The 22,711-nt window shown below is 39.8% G+C and overlaps 1 pseudogene; it reads left to right on the top strand.

The window, feature by feature from the left end:
- The window catches only part of LOC114684911, a 278,504-nt pseudogene extending 256,652 nt beyond the window's left edge, over window positions 1-21,852 (top strand).
- Window positions 21,853-22,711: the final 859 nt, after the last annotated feature.

Here is a 22,711-nt window from a genome sequence, read left to right as displayed (position 1 = left end):
ACCCTGGTCTCTCCTCTATAGGCAGTGGGATCTGGGAGAATGGAGCCTGTAAATGAGGTATGCAGAATTAATACAAGTCAGGCATGGTGTCGCAGGCCTATGGCCATATTTTATCCATGTCCCCCAATAAAGTTTATCTGAGGATCAGAGAAAAAAGTCAGCCACTATATTAAACATAGAAGTCAGGCAATGGTAGCACATGCCTTTAATCCTATCACTCAGGAGGCAGGGATCTGTCTGGATCTCTGTGAGTTCAAGACCACACTGGGAATAGAGCCAGGCATGGTGGTACAAGCCTTAATTCTCAGCACTAACCATAAAGGTCTGGAGGTGACAGAGATGTGACGGAGCTGGGCTGGAGGAGGAAGTGATATAGCTGGGCAGAGAGGAAATGAGTTGGCAGAACAGAAAGGCATATGGGTGTGGGTATACAGGAAGTAGGTCTCTTTGGAAGTGGAGGGTAGGTGAGGTGAGGTAGGCTTGTGGCTTGTCCTATTTCTCTGATCTCTCAGCTTTAACCCCAATTTTCTGGCTCTGTGTTTTTTATTAAAAGACCATTTAACAATTTGTCTACACAGGCTTTTAATCTTAGCACTCTGCAGCAGAAGCAAACTGATCTTTACGCTTTTTAGGCTAGCCTGGTCTGCATAATGAGTTCCTGAGCAGCCAAATTCATAGAGTAAGACCCTGACAAAGAAAATTAAACGATAAAGGTGAGATGTAAAAATTCCTTTTCTTTATTTGTCTTACTTAATTTTTACTAATGATGCAGAATTGAGAGAAAAATAAATCTGCAGACTCATAAGTTAACTGGGCAGTAAAGTAAGTGTAATTCAGTCATCAGAATATTTAGAGGCTCTATAGAAAGGATGGAGTGATTAAGTACAAATATTTTGTCCTGTAGGGTTTAGTTGACCAAAATGTATTCACATTGATGGGCCTTTTCTACAGAATGATTATTTAAGAGACTGCAGATTTTTCGTGCATTGTTTTTGTCAAAGTTTCTTTTTACAAAAATGAAAACCATAGTATGTATTCTACAGCTGGCCTGATGTATGATTGTCCCCCAAACTGACAGGTTTTCTTTGTTTTTTCTCAGTTTCATAGCAAGCCTGACCAGTGCCCTAGAAATGAGTCCTTACCTTCCAAGAAGTTGGTCAGAGTTGAGGTCTGACTCAGTAGGTGGCTGGTTCCAGCAAAGGTTCAAGGTACCACACTTATCTTTGCAGCTGAGATGGTGGGAGCTCACTTCACTCTGCAGGCTTCCAGAGGGCTACAGAGGGCTTGGGGACAGGGTTGGCTTACCAGTCCAGACACTTACTCTAGCAATGTTCTGAAGGAGTTCTATTTTGGTCAATGGTTGAACTACCACATAACTAGCTATTTTGCTGAAATTTTTAGTTTTGGTGAATTTTTGGTTTCCTTGTTTTCACTTTTCTTTTTAAAAAATTCTGAATTTGAGCCATTTAGACATGTGTGGACACACACCACAGCACATGTGTGAAGGTTGGGGGACAAGTTGGAGAAGTGGGTTTTCTCTTGGGTGTTGACCTCAGGCCCTCAGACTTGGTTGCAAGTGTCTTTACTCGCTCAGCCAACCGGCTGGCCCCTGACAGAGCACTCCCTTCTAACCCACCCATTTCAGGATATTGTTGTAGTTGCTCTGTTGTCATTTTGGGGGTAGAGAATACTGGGTACTGAGTCTTGAGTTCTCCCACGCTTGGCAAGCGTCTCTCCACTGAGGTTTAAACAAAAAGTTATTTTGAGGCAAGGTCTGATTAAGTTGCCCAAGTTTTTTTTTTTTTTTTTTTTTTTTTTCCAACTTAGCCTATAGTTATACTAGACCTTAAACTTGTGATTCTCCTTCCTCAACATTCCATGTGGTGGGATTCCAGGACTGCACTACCACCCTCACCACTATATTCATATGGGAAGCCAACAATTTGAATCTGTCTTCTTTTAAAAGTAATATAATCAACCATATAACAAGGATGGTTTTTAAAACCAACTTTTGGTGTCAATCCTTTCTTATTCCCTATTTTGTCGTCTTCACCTTCAGTCTCCTCTAGTCTTTCTTCCCATGCATTAATCTCTTTGTTAACATTTTCATATATGGTTTTGTTTATTTAGGTTGGATATGTACCTTTTGGGAACCTGGCCAACCCAAGGCTTTCTCAGATACCTTCATGAAGCTCCAAGGGAACAGTAGTTCTGTGTCTTTGTCCAAGGGCTGACTTGACAAGGTCTGGTCCAGTGCTTGAGTGAGCATCTTGAAAGAGTCAAGGGAACCAGGCTTTTCAGCTGAGAGGCTATGGTTATCATTTTCATGCCCATTGTGAACTCAGTTTGGAGTATCCTGTGTTCCTGTTGGCAGTATGGCTTAATTAGCTTTCTGCTGACTGTCCCATTCTCTCCCTACACATTGTGTATCAAAGCTGTACTTCTTAATACACTTTCTTAGCATGAGCCATCACTTATGTACCACCTGATACCTCTCTCATCACCTCCTATTCAGTACCTAAATTTTTGGTGTTTTGTGTCACAGATTATGTTGGTTTAAGCTTTTGATATCCTGCCTCCACCTCCTAAATGCTAACATGATGCACCAGTGCTACCACAGAAGGCTGGAAAAGTGTTCATGCTTGGCAAACAATTACAGCTGAGAGAAGTGTGTGCAATCCTAGGTGAGCTTTTTTGAAATTGCTCATGCCTGGTGAATGTCAATCGGGAGGTTTAAGTTTCACCCGAATGGGATGGGCATCATATCAGCTGTGAGGCATGGGAATCACTCCACTACACATAAGTAATAATCTGTGTATGCTAGAAACACTGTGAATGGAAAAAGAAAAAGAAAAAAGAGAAATAAAAATTCAAAGACATGACTGGTCCCAGATTCAGGCATTGTTGTACCCACTTCTCGAAACCCCCAGAGACCACCAAGGAGCTGATTTCCCATGCAAGCACATAAAGGTTCTTTTATTGCCAGGCAGATGGAGGGAAATGCAGCTTTGAGCCCAGGTGTAGAAAGTTTTTATAGGGAAAAACTGCAAGCTGGGAATTACATGCTTTGACAATTTGGGATTGGGTAGAAGGGATATGGCACAAGGTGATTTTTTTTTAAAACTATTTGTCTAGACTTTGGGTGCAAAACCACATTTGAAACCATTGGGTTAAACTTTTGGCAGGGAACCATAACTTGTAGTGGCATTCCTGCTGAGCTCCTGGCTTGGCTCCTGAGAGCAGCACCTAGCCCTAATCCTTCTTTTGTTTAACCACACCTTTTGTGAATCTTGTTTGAGAGTCAAGGATCAGAGAGTCCCCCCCAAGGATCAAAGGCCTATGCAAAACTTGGTCCAGGAAAACCGTGGTACCTGATAAATCAAGTAATTTGCACCTGGCTTTTGGTCTCTGGGAGCTCCTTTTGGTTTGCTTTGAAGGTACGGAGCCTAACTATCTAAAATGTAAAATGGAGTAAATAAATATGCCCTAGGCAAAGGGTTAGTGCTTCAGTCCTTCGAGGCTGCCCCCCCCCCCCCCCCCCTGCAGCCATGAAAGGCTAGATTCATTCTTAAGATGCCTCTGGGTCTTCATTTCACAGACTCACATGAACCTACACACTCGTGTAGCGACCACACAGCTACAACAACTTGCTGAGCAGGACTATTGAGGCTGCTCAGCAGGATTATCTAGATATCTTTAAGGACCATAAACCACAGACAAGATGTCTATAGGGGCATACTGCCCTGTATCTGTTTGAGTTGTTATGGCACATTCCTGAGGTCCTTCCTGGAACTGAGTACAGCAGGTGGTCTAAGATGGTGGCCTTACACTAAGATGAAGTCTGTATTGCCTTTACAGCACCAGACAATGAAAATAAAAAAAAACAAAACAAACAAACAAACAAAAAAAACCTAAAAAAAGGAAAGGACATGAGTGCTCCTAGGTATGGTAGAGGAGAAAGTTGTTGATAAAAGGGAGAGTATATTTTTGCTTGTGAGTCTAGCTTTAACGGCTGAGCCATATAAACTGGGCGGTGGTGGCACACGCCTTTAATCCCAGCACTCGGAAGGCAGAGCCAGGTGGATTTCTGAGTTCCAGGCCAGCCTGGGCTACAGAGTGAGTTCCTGGAAAGGCACAAAGCTACACAGAGAAACCCTGTCTCGGGAAAACACACACAACACACACACACACACACACACACAATTTTTTTTTTTAAAGGGAGATTATAGGGAGAGACAGGGATATCTGGGAAAGTCCAGAGTGGACATGAGCCTGAGCCATCTGAAAGGAGGAGTTAGGGGAGAGGGGAGAGGCAGACCAAAAGGTCACGAAGGAAAACAGATGGCAAAATTAAATTAATTAATTAATTAAAAAAAATACGGGATATCAGAATGGTTGGATTATATAGGGAAGGGCCGCTCAGCCCTTGGGCTGGAGAAGTTCAGGGTAGGGGGCGGGGCATGACAGCCATATCCTGCCACAGGTAGGGACTGAGGGAGGCAGGGAGAACCTGGAAGCCAGTGTCTTTTATAGGTTAAATACGCACCTCAACTTTTTGTACTAAGTTTGAGACTTAACACCCTGTGTCCAGGAGGAAGGACGGGAAGTGCTTGGTGTGTGTAGGGAAAGAGCAGGGACGTCTTTGCAGTCCAGGCTCAAATTCTGCGGCAACGCAATCTCCCAAGGTCTCAGACAGTTCTGTGCCTGGGGTGAAAGCTAGGGCTGCCAATCATTGTGCCGGGTCTGTTCACAACACTCTGTCCTAAGGGAGCTGCGCCTGTCACTCAGGCCTCACTAGCCAATCAGGGCTACCAAGCGGACTTTGGAAGTCAAACTAAGGGAGGGCACTTCTGGTCTGCCATGCTGGAGTCTAGGCGGCTACGGTCTCCGCTTCGGGAAGCTGTGAAGAGAGCAGCGGACCGTGTTCGGAATCCGTCATGGTGAGAGAGGGGCACCGTCCCCGTGCGGGGAGGGACCGCGGGACCTGTGCTGGGGTCCTTCCGGGGCTGTGGGAACCTGAGGCCAGACTCCGCACCCTGTGAGGTCTTGTGAGTACTCTGAGGTCCTTGCTGTTCCTGCAATTCCTGGGTCCTGCAGCCTAGGAATAACTTCCATTTGCGGATTGAGGCTGCGGCTGCAAAGAACACGGGCATGTGGGAACTGTGCGTGGATAGTTCCTAGTTGTGACGTTACCACGCGCTGCATGCGCCGCTGTCGTCATCATTTTGAAAGGCAGCTTTGCTAAATGAAAGAACTCTACTTCCTCTAGTGTCTTCTAGAAGTTCTGCACTTGGCGCTGAACATTCAAGTGTAGGATCCGTCTGCAGTTGATTCTGTGCAGGGTGTAAAGTCTGTGTCAACACATTTGCATGTAGATGCCAGGGTGGTCCAGTCACGTGTGTTAGTAAGGTTTCCAGGCCTCCTGTGTTCAAATCGAGATTTTTTTTTTAATTGTGATTTTGTTTGTAAATTTTCTCTTATGTTCTATTGGTCTCTTTATTCTTTTCCAGACAATACAATCTTTATTGCAGTTGTGTGCTGAGTTTTGAAGTCAGATGGTGTCACTGTGTGTGCTGTTTACTCAGTCTTGTGTTGATCATTTTTCATTCATGAGGAACTTTTGTCATCATTTTTCTGTTGTTGACAGGAAAACTTGTTAGACTTTTTATTGGAGTGTTGCTGAATTTATAGCTCAGATTCTACACTGAAATAATAATTAGTTTTCTTGTCTACAATCATGGAATTTCTCTCCTTTGATCAAGTTTCTTGATTCTTTTAATTACAAAGGTATAATTTTGATACAGATATTTATCACATTTCTGTGTATTTTTTCTGGCTTATTTATCTATGTTGAAATATAAGAGATATGAGGGTACATGTTTTTAATTTTTCAATATTATATTTCTTCATTTGTATGAGTGATTTTCTTGCATATATATGTATGTTCACCACGTGTGTGTTTTGGGCCCACAGAAGACAGAAGGAAGATCCGATTCTCTATAATAGCATCTAGGGATGCTTATGAACCACCATGTTAGTTTTGGGAACCAAACCCAGGACTTCCGTAAGAGCAAAATATGGTGGTAACTGCTGAACCATCTTTCCGATCCTAAACTTAACAGATTTTCAAAACTTTGTGTATGTGACAAGTATATATTGGAAAACGAGTGTTAAGAGAGTTGAGGTTTGCTTAACAATCTGTCTGGGGGTTAGCAGATGACTCAGTAGGTATGCTGGTTAGGTTTGGTCAGCTTGACACAAGTTAGAGTCACACTGGTCTGTAGGCAAATCTATGGGGTATTTTCTTGATTTGTGGTTGATGTAATAGGGCCCATCCCACTGTGGTTAGTGCGACCCTGAACAGGTGATCCCAAGTTGTATAAGGAAGTAAACTGAGCAATCCATGATAGTAAGAGGATGGTAGGTAGCATTTCTGCAGGTTGACAGCATATGTGTAATGCATAAGCCTATGGTGAATATGTTAGCAAATCTGTCCCTTGTCAGCTCCTCTTTGTGTGTAGGTAGAGCTAGAGACTTGTAATTGAAGAGATTTTTCTCAGTTAATCCCTTAAGTGTGTGGCATGACTTCTCATTGTGATGGTACATTAATTCCAGAACAGTTGCACCTTCAAGCTTTCAGAAAAATATTTTAAGACAAGGTTTGTTACATTGACTTTCTTTGCCTTGATCCCAGTGTTTAGGCCCAGAGGGCATTGACCCTGCTTTCCTCTGGACTCAACCTCCTCAATTCTTGATTAAAGGTTTGTGGCATCACACACTTCTAATACCACCCATTTGAGTCACAGAATGGGCTATCTATTGCACCATTAGGAAAAGGATGTGTGTGTCCAACAATAGCTTCTCCTTTGAGAGCAGAATAGAAAGAATGGTTTATTGTTTACACTGCAGGGGAAAATAGGCTAGGCAGTAGCTACATTAGAGGTTGTTTAAATTATTGACCTGTAGGTGTCTCTGTCATTAAAAAAAAAAAAAAAAAAAAAAAAAAGACACGATTGAGCAGGTGAGTACCTTTCTGTGTACTTTCCCAGTATGCATTAATTCATACCATGTGAATGAAGGAAAACCAAATTGGTGGATGTACAGTTTGGGGAGATTACCTTGAGCCATTGAAATTTCCAGTTGGGCAACTCTCTCGTGTTGGTAAGTGCAAACCTGTTTGTCTCACTTATTTCTAAGTTTGCTCTTATGTTATGTTGGTCTCTTCATTCTTTCCCAGATAATACATTCTTCTGTTGTTGTTATTTGTTTTTTGAGACAGGGTTTCTCTTTGTCGTTCTGGCTGTCTTGGAACTAGCTCTATAGACCGGGTTGACCTTATACTCACAGAGATCCCCCTGCCACCAAACCCCAGGGACAGTACAGTCTTCATTGCTATTGCTTTTGAAGTTTAAAGTCATAGAATGTCACTGTGTGTAGTTTCTGTTCAACCGTGTGTTGATTTTTTTTATGTATGATGATCTTTTCCCATCTGATTCTATTAATTGGTAGAATAAATTCTTAGTTGTCTCCCCCCTCTCACCAGACTAAGCTTGCACTCATGTTCTGTTGATCCATTTATTGTTTCCCAGATAGTACAGTCTTTTTGAGGGGGCGTAGGAGGTTTCCAAACATGATTTCTTTGTGTAGTCCTGGCTGTTCAGTAATTCAGTTTGTAGACCAGGCTGGCCTTGAATTCACAGAGATCCAACTGTGCCTACATCCCAAGTGTTGGGATTAAAGGCATGTGCCACCAATCCCTGTTTATTGGACTTTTTCTGAATCAGGAATTCAATTCTGTATCGTCCTAATGTAATATTGACATAATAGCCAGGATGCCAGCAAACCACAGGGTTGCTTTCTACTAAAGGTTAGCACAACTCACTGGTAAGGTGAGCCTATTCTCCAGCAGGTACAAGTCCCAGTGGGATCCCCATTTTTCAAAGTTAAATGTGCATAGTTACACTCTTTAAAAACAAACAAACAAAACAACACTTTAATTAGGTTACAATGAATATAGGAGGAGATGTTACTGTTGGCCTAGGCAGGTAGGCCCTACACAGCTAAGAAACAGGAAAGAATTCCATGGCCACAACCAGAGACAGGAGTCCACACATTGTACTGTGTAAACCAGTTGCTGTCATCCAGGTATTTCACTTTTTCAGTTTTCAGACACAAGATATTGTTTGGCTCATTTTATCCTAATTGAGTATGGTCTGGGATGTGATGAGACAGATTTTTGACTCTCCATGTTGGCTGGAATTGAAGACTTTCAGATTTCAACTTAAAAGAGATAAATCAAATTTAAAACTTTAGTAACCTTGTGTGGCACCTCTGCCCAGTTAGAAATGCAGCTTCCAGATGATGGCATCATATACAGTAGGCACACTTTACCACACCAAGAGACTGACTGCTTTCATTAGACCAGATCCAAGCTCTTCCGAGTACTATGAGGGAACTGGGTAGGGATGAAAACGAGATAATCCCATTCATTCAGAGAAAAGATACAGATTTAAAACTAAGTTTGTAGGCCTCAAATTGTTTAATCTGTTCTTAGATGGAGTAGGAAAGTTATACTAAACAAGCCTGTTTCCCAACCAGAGGGGTTGGCTCTCCCTACTTGTAGGAAATATATTTTTCCTTTTGTCTCTCTCTCTTTTTTTTCTTTCCCTTTTCCTCTCTGTTACCCTTAGTATCTTTCACTCTCTTCCTTTAGAGCTTTTTCTTCTTAGGTTGTATTCCCCTCATGGTTTATAGTTGCTCTACAGCCTCAGGCTCCTGGCTTTGAATGCTTGGTGCCCAATCAATGGTACTAATTGTATAAAATTAGGAGATATGCCTTTGTGGAAGTAGGTATGTCTTGTTTGTATAAGTATGTCACTGTAGGTGGACTTTCAGGTTTCAAAAGGTCAGTGCAAGGCAAGTCTTTCTTTCTGCTTAACTGCCTGTGTCAGGATGTAGCACCCAGCCCTACACCTGCCTATGGTGATGCTTTCTTTTGAGATAATAATCAACTAACCCTCTGTCACTATAATCAATCCCCAAATTAAAAGCCTTCCATTATAAGAGTTGCCTTGATCACAGTGCTTCTTCACAACAGTAGAACAGTCACTAAGACGTTGTTCATGTAATATTTTGACATATCTTTCTGTGTTCTGTACATGTTCTGTGAAATCAAGTAAGGCTGAAAGAAAGAGTAATAGACTGATTTCTTGAGAAAACATTCAGTTTGTTGTGCGGTTATTTCTATAAACTCTTGCATTTCTTCATTTTTATCCTGACCCATTTTTCATTCGTTAGAGTGCTGTTCAGGTTCCATGAATTTGTAAACAATCTGATTCTTCTGATGTTGTTCATATCCGGCTTTAATCTGTGGTGTTCTGATAGGATGCAGGGAGTTATTCTAGTTTTCTTCTATCTGTTGAGGCTTGCTTTGTGTCTGAGTATATTGTCAATTATGGAGAAAGTTCCATGAGGTGCTTGTGGGTATTCTTTTGAGTAGACTGCTGAGATGTGGGTTTAAGCCAGTAGAAAGTCTTTATTAGCTAGATTAGACTTTGTGTTTTCATTTCAGCAGGTGGTGCTGAATGTGTGCTGAGTTTTACAGCCTAATGACACTTCCATCATGGAGTCAGTTGTGCTAAGGTTTGGGGACTCTTTACAGTGTTGAGATTCATTTGTGTTTGGTTGAAATGTTCAGTATATACCACTGAGGTCCATTTGGTTTATAATGTCTGGTAACTTCAGTATTTCTCTGTTTAGCTTATGTCTAGATGGCCTGTCCATGGTTGAGAGTGGGGTATGGACATCTCCCATTATCAGTGTGAGGGTCAATACTTCAATTTAACCTGCAGTAGTGTTTCTTTTACATTGAGGGTGCCCTTGTGTTTGGTGAATAGATATTAGATATTGAAACGCCATCATGGCAGATGAAAATGAAGTGTCCTTCACATCTCTTTTGATTTGAAGAGCCTCACATGCATTTCATATAGGTATATTGGACAAACGATGAAGCCGCATTTTCCCCCACTGTGGGCTACGGATCAAATCCAAGCACTTCACACATCACATATGATAAACAAATAATCTGCCACTGAGTCATCTTTTTTTTAGTTTCTTTTTTTTTTATTATTACGAAATTTTCTCTTCATTTTACGTACTAGCCACACATCCCCCTCTCCCTCCTCCTGCCGCTCAGCCTCCCCCGCACCGAACCCACCCCAATTACCACCTCCTCCAAGTCAATGTCTCCCATGGGGAGTTAGCAGAGCCTGGTACATTCAGTTGAGGCAGGCTCAGGCCCCTCTTCCCTGCATCAAGGCTGTGCAAGGTGTCCCACCATAGGCACTGGGCTCCAAAAACACTGCTCATGCACCAGGGACGGATCCCAATTCCACTGCCTGGGGGGCGGGGGCAAACAGTTCAAGCTAAACATCTGCTCAGCTATCAAGAGGGCCTAGTCAAGTCCCATGGGGGCTCCACAGCTATTGGTCCACAGTTCATGGATTTCCACTAGTTTTGCTGGCTGTCTCTGTATGTTTTCCCATCATGATCTCAATGTCCCTTGCTCATAGAATCCCTCCTCTCTCTCGATTGTACTCCTGGAGCTCGGCCTGGCTGTCGATCTCTGCATCTGCTTCCATCAGTCACTGGATGAAGGCTCTATGATGACAGTTAGGGTATTCACTAATCTGATTACTTGAGTAGGCCAGTACAGGCCCCCCTCTCAACTACTGCTAGTAGTCTAAGTTGGGGTCATCCTTGTGGATACCTGAGAACTTCCCTAGCATCCTGTTTCTCCCTATTCCCATGATGTCTTCATTTATCATGGTATCTCTTTCCTTACTCTCCCACTCTATCCCTGTTCCAGCTCAAACTTCCCATTCCCTTGTGTTCTCTTCCCCCATTTCTTGCCCTCCATTACCCTCCCTCACCCCCAGTTTGCTCATGTAGATCTCATCTATTTCTCCTTTGCTGGGCTATCTATGTGTCCCTCTTAGGGTCCTCCTTGTTAGCTAGTTTCTCTGGAGCTGTGGGTTGTAGTCTGGTTATCCTTTGCTTTACATCTAGTATCCACTTATGGGTGAGTACATACCATGTTTGTCCTTCTGAGTCTGGGTTACCTCACTCAGCATGATATTTTTTAGTTCCATCCATTTGCCTGCAAATTTCATGATGTCATTGTTTTTTTCCTACTGAGTAGTACTCCATTGTGTATTTGTGCCATATTTTCTTTATCCATTCTTCAGTTGAGGAGCCTCTAGATTGTTTCCAAGTTCTGTCTATTATGAGTAATGCTGCTATGAACATAGTTGAGCATGTGTCCTTGTGGTATGATTGAGCATTCCTTGGGTATATGCCCAAGAGTGGTATAGCTGGGTCTTGAGGTAGATTCTCAATTTTCTGAGAAACTGCCATACCAGTTTCCAAAGTGGCTTGTACAAGTTTGCACTCCCACCAACAGTGGAGGAGTGTTCTCCTTGCTCCACATCTTCTCCAACATAAGCTGTCTTCAGTGTTACTGTTCATAGCCATTCTGACAGGTGTAAGATGGTATCTCAGAGTCATTTTTATTTGCATTTCCCTGATGACTAAGGATTGAGCAATTCCTTAAATGTCTTTGGGCCATTTGAGATTTTTCTGTTGAGAATTATCTGTTTAGCTATCTAGCCCATTTTTTAATTGAATTGTTCAGGATTTTGATGTCTAGTTTCTTGAATTCTTTATATATTTTGGAGATCAGCCCTCTGTCAGATGTGGGTTGATGAAGATCTTTTCCCATTCTGTAGGTTGTCATTTTGTCTTATTGACCATGTCCTTTGCCCTACAAAAGCTTCTCAGTTTCATGAGGTCCCATTTATTAATTGTTGCTCTCAGTGTCTGTGCTACTGGTGTTATATTTAGGAAGTGGTCTCCTGTGCCGATGTGTTCAAGACTACTTCCTACTTTCTCTTCTATCAAGTTCAGTGTAACTGGATTCATGTTGAGGTCTTTGATCCACTTGGACTTGAGTTTTATACATGGCAATAGATATGGCTCTTCTACATGTTGACATCCACTTATGCCAGCACCATTTGTTAAAGATGCTTTCTTTTTTCCATTGTACAGTTTAGGCTTCTTTGACAAAGATTCAAAGTGTTCATAGGTGTGTGGGTTTATGTCAGGGTCTTCAATTTGATTCCATTGGTCCACATGTTGGTTTTTATACCAACACCAAGCTGTTTTTTACTATAGCTCTATAGTAGAGCTTGAGGTTGGGGATGGTCATGCCTCCAGAGGTGGCTTTATCATACAGGATTATTTTAGCTATCCTAGGTTTTTTTATTTTTCCATATGAATTTGAGTATTGTTCTTTCCAAGTCTATGGAAAATTATGTTGAGATTTTGATGGGAATTGCATTGAATCTGTAGACTGCTTTCGGTAAGATTGCCATTTATTTACTATGTTAATCCTACCTATCCATGAGCATGGGAGATCTTTCCATTTTCTGATATCCTCTCTGGTTTCTTTCTTCAGGGACTTAAAGTTCTTGTCATACAGGTCCTTCACTTGCTTAGTTAGAGTTACCCCAAGGTATTTTATATTATTTATGGCTATTGTAAAGAATGGTGTTTCTCTGATTTCTTTGTCAGCCCATATACCATTGGTATATAGGACTACTGATTTTTTTTTTTTTTTGAGTTAATCTTATATCCTGCCACATTACTGAAGGTGTTTATCAGCTGTAGGAGTTTCCTGGTAAAATTTTTGGGATCACTTAAGTGTTTTATCATATCATCTGTGAATAGTGAAAGTTTGACTTCTTCCTGTCCAATTTGTATCCCTTTGATCTCCTTTTGTTGTCTTGCTGCTCTAGCTAGAACTTCAAGTACTATATTGAATAAATATGGGGAGAGTGGTCAGCCTTGTCTTGTTCCTGATTTTAGTGGAATCACTTTGAGTTTCTCTCCATTGTTTTTGATGTTGGCTGTTGACTTGTTGTAAATTGCCTTTATTATGTTTAGGTATGTTCCTTGTTTTCCTGCTCTCTCTAAGACCTTTATCATGAAGGGGTGTTGGATTTTGTCAAAGGCTTTTTCATCATCTAAGGAGATGATCATGTGGTTTTTTCTTTCAGTTTGTTTATATGGTGTATTACATTGACAGATTTTCATATGTTAAACCATCCTTGCATCCCTGGGATAAAGCTTACTTGGTCATGATGGATAATTTTTTTGATGTGTTCTTGGATTCAGTTTGCTAATATTTTATTGAGTACTTTTGCATCAATGTTCATGAAAGGAGATTGGTCTATAATTTTCTTTCTTTGTTGCATCTTTGTGTGGTTTGGGTATCCATGTAATTGTAGCATCATAAAAGGAGTTTGGTAATGATCCTTCTCTTACTACTGTGTGGAACAATTTGAAGAGTATTGGTATTAGCTCTTTGAAAATTTGGTAGAATTGTGCGCTGAAACCATCTGGTCCTGGGATTTTTTTGGCTGGGAGACTATTAACTGTTTCTATTTCCTTAGGGTTATTTGTCTACTTAAATAGTTTATCTGGTCTTGAGCTAGCTTTGGTATGTGGTACCTATCCAGAAAATTCTCCATTTCTTTCAGATTTTCCAATTTTGTGGAGTAAGGTTTTTGAAGTATGACCTTATAATTCTCTGGATTTCTTCAGTGTCTGTTGTTATGTCTCCCCTTTTGTTTCTGATTTTGTTAATTTAGATGCTCTCTCTCTCTGCCTTTTGGTTAATTTGCATAGGGGTTTTCTATCTTGTTGATTTTTCTGAAGAACCAACTTTTTGTTTCATTGATTTTTTTTTTATTGTTCTCTTTGTTTCTATTTCATTGATTTCAGCCTCAATTTGATTATTTCCTGGCATCTGTTCCTCCTGGGTGAGTTTGCTTCTTTTTGTTCTAGAGCTTTCAGGTGTGCTGATAAGTTGCTAGTATGAGATTTCTCCATCTTCTTTATATGGGCATTTAGTGTTATGAATTTTTTCTTAGCACTGCCTTCATAGTGTCCCATAAATTTGGGTATGTTGTACATTCATTTTCATTGAATTCTAGAATATCTTTAACTTTTTTCTTTATTTCTTCCTTGACCCATTGGTGATTCATTTGGGCATTATTCAGTTTCCATGAGATTGTAGGCTTTCTGTAATTTTTGTTGGTGAAATCTAACTTCAAGCCATGGTGGTCTGATAAAATACAGGAGGTTATTTCAATTTTTCTGTATCTTTTGAGATTTTCTCTTTGACCAAGCATGTGGTTGATTTTCGAGAAAGTTCCAAGGAGTGCTGAGAAGGTATATTCTTTTGTGTTATGGTGGAATATTATGTAGATATCTATTAAATCAATTTGTGTCAGAATGTCTGTTAGTTCCCTTATTTTTCTGTTAAGTTTCTGTCTGGCAGACCTGTCCATTGGTGAGAGTGGGATGTTGAAGTCTCCCACTACTAGTGCATGGGGTTTGATGTGTGATTTAAGCTTTAGTAATGTTTCTTTTACCTGTGTGGATGTCCTTGTATTTGAGGCATAAATGTTCAGAATTGAGACTTCATCTTCGTGGATTTTCCCTGTGATAAGTATGTAATGTCCTTCCTTATCTCTCTGGATTGATTTTGGTTTAAAGTCTATTTTATTAGATATTAGGATGGCTACCCCAGCTTGATTCTTCAGTCTATTTGGTAGGAAAATCTTTTCCCAGCCTTTTACTCTGAGGTAGTGTTTATCTTTGAAGTTGATGTGTGTTTCTTGTATGTAGCAGAAGGCTGGATCCTGTATTTGTATCCATTCTGTTAGCCTGTGTCTTTTTATAGGCAAATTGAGTCCATTGATATTAATGGATATTTATGACCAGTGATTGTTAATTTCTGTTATTTTTTTGTGATAGTGTTGTGTGTTTACCTTCTTTGGTATTTGTTGGTGTGGCCTGTGTTTTCATGGGTGCATCTAACTTCCTTAGGTTACATTTTTCCTTCTCATGCTTCTGTAGTGCTGGATTTGTGGATAGATATTGTTTAAATCTGGTTTTATCACATTTTCTGTGCCTTTGAGTTCATATTCTTCTCTTTCTTCTATTCCTATTATTAGGTTTGGTCTTTTTATGATGTCCCACATTTCCTGGATGTTTTGTGTTGTGACTTTGTTGGCTTTAGTGTTTTCTTTGACTGATGAGTCTATTTCCTCTATTATATCTTCAATGCCAGAGATTCTGTCTTCCATCTCTTGCATTCTGTTTTTTTTCTGCTGGCATCTGTAGTTGCTGTTTGTTTACTCAGATTTTCCATTTTCAGTATTCCCTCAATTTGTGTCTTCTTTATTGCCTCTATTTCAGTTTTCAAGTCTTGAACTATTTCCTTCACCTGTTTAATTGCCTTTTCTTGGCTTTCTTTAAGGGATTTATTGATTTCTTCCAATTTTTTGTTTGTATTTTCCTCGATTTCTTTAAGGGAATTTTTCATTTCCTCTTAAATGCCTCTATTGTCTTCTTAAAGTAATTTTTAAGGTTGATTTCTTCTGCTTCTTCTGCATTGGGATGTTCAGGTCTTGCTGATGTAGAACCACTAGGATCTGATTGTGCGATATTGGTCTTTATGTTTTTGACTGTATTTTTGCACTGGTGTCTACCCATCTTTCTACCACTTGGTGTAAACGGAGTCTGTTTCTGAGGGAGCCACTGTTGGTCCCATTGATTACTCCTGGTTCAATGGGAACTCTTGGTATAATCGGGCTCTTGGTTCTATCCGTGCTGAAGGACTTCGTGTCTCAGGGAGCTGCTCTTAGTCCATTAAGTCTGCTCTTAGTGCTGGCAGGCTCTGTCTCAGGGAGCATGTGCAGTTTTAGAGAATGAGTGGGTTTCAGAGGGGTGAGGCTTGTGGGTTACAGGGTCTGGTGGGGGATAGTGGTAGTCTAACCTGCCTGCAGGAGCCCTGCCAGCTGGCCTGACACTGGGACTGAGTGGATGGTGGTATCGGGGCACAGGATTGAGCCCCTGGGCTCAAAGCCTAGAGGCTCTGGTGTTCGGCTATGAGAACAAAGACTCACCTTTTTAGTCCAATTGGCACTGGTGGGCTCTCACTGAGTCACCTTTTATACAGAATTTCCTTGAGCAGGTCATAGTGACTCACAGCTGTAATCCCAGGCCCTGAAAAGCTGAAACAGAAGTATCACTACTAGCTTGAATTCAGACCTGAGCAAAGAATGAGACCATGCTCCCAAAAAACACAAAAGAATTTTGTCATTATAGGACCAACACTTCACCAGGGAACATGCTGTGCAAAGTCTACAGTGTGTTGTTGAGAAATGAAATGCACAGTTTTTCTAGGCCAATAGGAGACCAAGTGGTGATGCCTATTATATGGGTAGACTTTCCATTGGTTAGAGTTAAAAGATTTTAAAATGAATCTGTCACTTTCACTTTATTTTTGCCCTTCAAGAAGTTACCATATATCTCTGTATTATAGTTTTATTTAATTAGTACATCGAATTACCAGAGTATGTAGGCTCACCCCTGTCATCCTAGTATTTTGGAGGCAGATGCAAGAAGTTGAAGACTACCATGGCCCAAAGAGTGAGTTCCAGGCCAGCCAGAGCTACAAAGAAATCTTGTATCAAAAAGACCACAAAAAACAGATGTGTTTAAGTATAGGAATGAGACCATCTGTGGGTTAGAATTGGATGAAATAATGCTGGTGGAGTCTCAGTAGGAAAGTGCTTGGCAAGCAAGCCTGATGACCTGGGTTTGATCCTAGGAACCCTTGGTGGAAGGAGAAATCAACTCTTAAAACTTTGTCCTCAGATCTTCAAATTCCTACTATGGCACTCTTGTGCATGCTCTCATGCATATATCACACACATACACATAATACTGATTTTGTTGTTGTCTAGATAGGAAAAAAGAATACATTTTGGTCTTGGATCGTACTTAAAAATTGTGATGGGATTAAAATGTCCCATCAACTTATATATAGGTATCAAACAGGTAAGTCTTACAATGAAAATGAAGTGTTTTATGTGGCACTATTTCTGTTTTTCCTAGCACCCTTTTTAATCAATTGTGACCTTTATGTGTCACCTTAGAGACACTGTTGTTTTGTCTGTCTGTCTGTCTCTTTCTTTTTTGAGATAGGCTCTTTTGGGACAAAAACTGGCTTTGACATCTCGATTCTCTTGCTTCCACTTCTCAGTTGCTGAGATCAGGGATGAAAGGTTTCCATGACTATCTGAAAAATCCTTTCACTAAAAGGCTTAATTTTATGGAGACCTCTCTTCTGCAGGATACAATCTTTAACCTAAACCTCAGTATTTTATTTTCAGAGCCATGCATAATTATATGGTGATTTTGACAAGCAAGGACTGTTCATTTGATCCTATAGATTCTTGCTTCTGGACAGTAGTAATTCCTGTTTCCTTTAGATATTGCCATTGCTGGAGCATTCTAAGGGTCTGCTTCCTCCAAGATAAATATGTCTTCTGTTGGTAATAACGTCAAAAATGGAAGACACATTGTACTTAAACAGTTTCTAGGGGTTGGAAAGATGGGTCAATGGAAAGTGTGCATATGAAATTAGTAAGACAGAATTCAGTTCCCACACATATTTTGCCATTTCTGTTGACAATGAATGAATTTGATACGTATTCCAGATCTGTAGTCTTTCATTTCTCTCTTGTAACATATATCCCCAATCCTTTGCTCTTCTTTCTCCTGGGATATTCTTATGTGATTCCTTTTGTGTTCTTGTTTTGTAAGGCAGTGTGTCATATACCCCAGGCTGCCCTCAAACTTCATATATCACCAAGAATTACATTCAACTTCTGATCCTACTACCTCCACCTCTTAAGTGCTGGGATTATAGACATCCTAATCCTTGCCCCTTTATGGAACAAGGATTGAACTGAAGGATTCATACTTGCTAGGCAAGAATGCTACCAACTGAGGTACATTTTTGCCCCTTTATTCTTTTTATTTTATTAGGATGTTAATTATAATTTTGCTATGTGTGAATGTTTTGCCTCCTTACATGCCTGTGTACAGCGTGTATGCCTTGTGCCCATAGAGACCAGAAAGAGTCATACCCCCTAGGACTGGAGTTACAGGTGGTTGTGAGTGATCTTATCTCACCATCATTTTTATTACTATTTGTTTTAAGATCAGCATTTACTAATATTTTTGAGACTCTTTGATCTGTCAGTCAGTAACTTACACAAAATGCATTCCTTCCTAGGAATTATTAGCCTTATAATTTACAAGGAATCACTTTAGTTTATAATTGAGAAGTACAGAATTGGAGTGAATGTTTTAACTCCATGGAGGAATTTTGAGTAATCTTTTGAGTGCTTTCTGTTTGTTTGCTTGTTTGTTTGAGACAGGGTTTCACTGTGTACCTTTGGCTGTCCTGGAAATCTCTACACAGATCATGCTGGCTGGGAAATCATAGAGTATCACCTGCTTTTGCCTCCTGAGGTTTGGGATTAAAGGTGGGCACCACCACACCCATATTGTCTATCTTTTTTTGAATTAAAAATTTTGATAAAATTTTGCTGATGTATACTAGTTTTTACTCTGTTTACATGTCTTTCTGTATACATTACTATGCATTTCTGCTGCAATGTCGTATTTTATTTTTTTGGGCACAGAAATGGAAAGCATGATTCTCCTTTTCTGTTTTCTTTTAAAATGTGTTGATAACTACATTTGTTATTTTATGACTCATGAGATAGAATAAATTGAGCACAGTGAATTATATAAGTATATTTTCAATGAATATACATTTGCAATTCAGTCAGTCTCAACATTTCTATTATGTTCATCTATGTGATACTTTAGGATGCAGTGACCTATGAGGATGTGCATGTGAACTTCTCTCATGAAGAGTGGGCTTTGCTGGATTCTTCCCAGAAGAATCTCTACAAAGATGTGATGCTGGAAACCTACTTGAACCTCACTTGTATAGGTAGGAATGTGAGCTTTCTGTCACTTTTTAACTTAAGGGGACAAGGCCTTCTTGGAGGTTTTTGCTCTTCTGTGACTTTGGATATGAAAAAGGAATAATCTAGTGAATAAATCAGGCATAGGTCTAAGGTTCTCAAATGGTATATATAGTATAGGCACTTCCTAAAATATAGTAATTTCCATTGTGCCTATTTTCCAGTAATATATCACATACATTTTCTTTTGCTGTATTTTAGGTTACAAATGGGAAGACCATAATATTGAACATTTTCAAAGTTCTAGAAGACATGGAAGGTAATTTTCATATACAAGCTGATACATATGTACCTCGGAAAAAATGTTAACGTACCCTGAACTTTTCGAGAAAAGCAGCAGAGTAAATTAGCACAGCTGTGTGATGGTTCTTAAATTCTCACAACACCATTCGCTCCAATGTCAGGTAGCTGATCACTGTTTGCAAAGCATTCCTTTAAGGATAAAACAAGGAAACAACGCCATAACAGATGTCACAATTTTAATCATAGCCATGTGAGAGGCATGGTGTAGAATTGTCCATCCATGTATTATCATTTTATAAGTTATGCACATTGATAAGGGGATTACAGTATGTCCAAGATCTTTTATAAGCAAATCTTCCATATTAAAGCTCATGTTCTTCATATACTTGTTGTGAGTGACTTACCATAGTTAAGTGAGTAGAGCAATTGGAAGACAAGGAAAATTTTTAAAATTTTTTAAATTAATTTTACATACCAACTACAGATCCCCTTCTCATCCCTTCTGTCCCCCAACCCCCAGACTCCCTCTGACCAACCCCCCATCTCCTCCTCCAAAAGGGTGAGGCCTCCCATGGGGAGTCAGTAAAGCCTGGTACATTCAATTGAGGCAGGACCAAGCCCTTGCATTCAGGGTGATCAAGGTGTCTGACCGTAGGTAATGGGCTCCAAAAAGCCAGCTCATGCAGATCCTGATCCCACTGCCAGGGGCCCCTCAAAAAGACCAAGCTACACAACTGGGGAGACAAGGAATTTATCGTGGTGTAGAAACCTGAATCCATATACCACATCTCTAAAGCACAAAATGCTAGACTGTGAATGTAATGTGAAAACCTTTTATTTTTTATACTTCCTTTAATAGGCATATCAACTGTCCCTCTGGATACAAGCCATGTGAGCATAAGGGATTTGGAAAGAAGCAATATACCTCTGTTTCTCCCGGAATAATTAGAAGATATGTTGTAGTCACTACTATGAGAAGACATGATGACTGTGATACAAGTTTATACTCTAACATTGGAGAAAACCCTTATAAGTACAAGGAATGTGGAAATTCATCTGTCTGTACTAGTTCCCTTTGCATATGTAGTGTGATCCGCGGTATAAAAAAATGTTATGCGTATAATCAGTGTGGTAAAACTCTGAGTTCTTCCAGTTCTTTTCAACGACTTGAAGAAACTCATATGGGAAGAGGAAGTAATAAATGTGAGCTTTGTACTAAAGATTTTAGCCATCACAATTTTCTTCAAACACACAAAACAACCACTAATGAAGATCTCTATGAATGTAATCAACATGATAAAGCCTTTAGATATGATTCCTCCTTAAAAGTACACCAAAGAAATCATTTGGAAGGAAAACCCTATGAATATAATCAAAGTGATAAAATGTCTGCATGTCACAGTATTTATCAACTTCATAGAATTCATACTAGAGTGAACAAGTATGCATATCAGCAATGTGATAAAGACTTTGCAAGTCCTAGTTATCTTCATATATATAAAAGAGTTCATACTGGAGAGAAACCCTATGAATGTACTCAATGTGATAAAGCCTTTGCATCTCCCAGATATCTTCAAATACATAAAAGAATTCATACTGGAGAGAAACCTTATGAATGTAATCAGTGTGGTAAAGCCTTTGCGAGGAAGAGCCATCTGCGTAAGCATGAAAGAATTCATACTGGAGAGAAACACTATGAATGTGATCAATGTGGTAAAGCCTTTGTACAGAAGAATAGTCTTCAAAGGCACGAAAGAATTCACACTGGAGAGAAACCCTATGAATGTACTCAGTGTGATAAAACTTTTGCCTGTCCCAGTTATCTTCAAATACATAAAAAAATTCATACTGGAGTAAAACCTATGAATGTAATCAATGTGGTAAAGCCTTTGCAAGGAAGAGTCATCTTCTCCGTCATAAAAGAAGTCATACTGGAGAGAAACCCTATGAATGTAATCAATGTGGCAAAGCCTTTGCAAGGAAGAGTCACCTTCTCCGTCATAAAAGAAGTCATACTGGAGAGAAACCCTATGAATGTATTCAATGTGGTAAAGCCTTTATACAGAAGAGTCATCTTCTCACACATGAAAGAATTCATGCTGGGGAGAAACCTTATGAATGCAATTAATGTGGTATAGGTTCTTCATCTTGAAGTCTTCAAAGGCATGAAAGGTTTCATACTGGAGAGAAACCCTATGAATGTCATCAATGTGATAAAGCATTGCACATGAAAGTCATTTTCACAGGCATAGAAGATGTCATACTAGAGAGAAACCATATGGATATGATCAGTGTGATAGGGACTTCCCATGTAACAGTCACCTTCAAATGAAAGAAAGTACTCCTACTGGGGACAAACCCTATAAATGTAATAAATGTGGTAAAGACTTTGCACAAACAGTCATCTTCACAGTCATGAAAGGAATCATATTCCACAAAAGCCCTATGAATATAATCAATGTGGTAAAATCTTTGCATGTTTCAGTATGCTTCAGAATCATGAAAAAGTTCACAGTGGTGAAAATCTCCATGAACCTAATAAATGAGGTCAAGCCTTACGATCCACATACTTTTTTTTTTTTTCCCACTGAGCATTCTCACCAGCCAGGTGGTGGTGGCACATGCCTTTAATCCCAACACTTGGGAGGCAGAGGCAGAGACAGGCGGATCTCTGTGAGTTCAAGGCCAGCCTGTTCTACAGATTGATATCCAGGAAAGGTGCAAAGCTACACAGAGAAACCCTGTCTCGAAAAACCAAAAAAAAAAAAAAAAAAAAAAAAGATTAGTAGAGCCAAATTCATAGTTAAAATATTGTCTCTATTTCCAGTTGTAAACGTATTGTTTTCCAGGAATACAGAAACATAATAATTTGAATAATAAAATGTATTTGCAAATATATTTGATATTTATACCATCATCCATTATTTTTGGATCCTGTTACTTTATTCTGAGGACTAAATACTTGTTCTTATCTCATTCTCAGACCCACAAATGAATGGCAGAGAATTTTATCAATGAGTAAATATGATTGCTGCTAAGCTTGATGACCTGATATTGAGTTCCAGGATGGCCATAGGTATATAAAGGGATCCTTTCTTAAAATATCCAAAAAAGGGCTCTGGAAAGATGGTTGCATTTCCACAGTACACAGGTTCAATTCTCAACACCCACATAGAAGCTCACAACTGTTAAGTCCAGTTCTAGGGAATCCAACACCCTCATACAGACATACATACAGGCGAAACACCTTTTCATCTAAAAGAAAAATAATCATTTTTAAAAAGTATATATCACATTGTGGAACTTCCCTGGCACGATGTGGACTCATTTTTACTCAGCTAAGTGATTTGTTGGGGTCATTCACATCAAGAGAACAGTGTTATCAATTAAAATAAGCAATTCGCAGAATTCATTCACAAAGGAATTCTAATCCACAAAATCTTTCACTGAACAAGTAGCAGGGACTTTTATCACCTGGAAATGATGGAGGG

This window comes from Peromyscus leucopus, chromosome 22 (genome assembly GCF_004664715.2).
Source record: "Peromyscus leucopus breed LL Stock chromosome 22, UCI_PerLeu_2.1, whole genome shotgun sequence".
NCBI classification, from domain to species: Eukaryota; Metazoa; Chordata; class Mammalia; order Rodentia; family Cricetidae; genus Peromyscus; species Peromyscus leucopus.
Note: the sequence above shows the minus strand (reverse complement) of the source record. Positions and strands in the feature narration are given on the sequence as shown.